The sequence below is a fragment of the Meleagris gallopavo genome, chromosome 19 (genome assembly GCF_000146605.3).
Source record: "Meleagris gallopavo isolate NT-WF06-2002-E0010 breed Aviagen turkey brand Nicholas breeding stock chromosome 19, Turkey_5.1, whole genome shotgun sequence".
Taxonomy (NCBI): Eukaryota; Metazoa; Chordata; class Aves; order Galliformes; family Phasianidae; genus Meleagris; species Meleagris gallopavo.
In genome coordinates, this window is record NC_015029.2 from 4710498 (window position 1) to 4711141 (window position 644).

The window sequence follows — 644 nt, forward strand, 5'->3', positions numbered from 1 at the left end:
CAGCCCGCCCTCCACGCGCACCCGGCGAGTGGGCGGTGTGACGTCAGACAGACGCCTTCCCCTCCACCAATCGGAACGCAGCGCCGCCGCGGCCGGAAAAAGGCGGTACAAACTCCTAGGGCGGGGTGCCATTGGCTAAACGCGTAACCGAGGGTAAAGGCACAACCGCTCCAATCAGGTTGGGAGCCAGGACCTCATTTGGATCTTGATGGACATGGCATGCATCCAGTAGCTTCCAGAGGAGGGCGAATTCTGCGTTGATAGACGGGAAAAGTACCCAATGGAATTAAAGCAGGGAAATAGGCGGGCGGCCCAGCCTCTCGCTGGACTCACGCAGGCCCAGTGGCCCGAAGCAAGCGGTGAGGCGGGGCCGGCTATAGCCCCTCTCGATGGACAGCGCGACTGGCCAATGACGGCGCGGCCCTCGCCGCGGGGGGGCGAGACTTTCATCTAACAGACAGGCGGTCGGCCCAATCAGACGAGGAAGGAAAGGGGGCTGATTCTGGAAGCCATTACGCCAGTGTCGCAGGGTGGAGGCCGTTGTGCGGGGCTTGCTGGGTGGCTGCGGTACGCAATTTGCGTACCGTTGGCGGTGCCAAAGGGGGGAGCGGGGAGGGAGCGACACCTCCGGGCCCCGAGGGGCC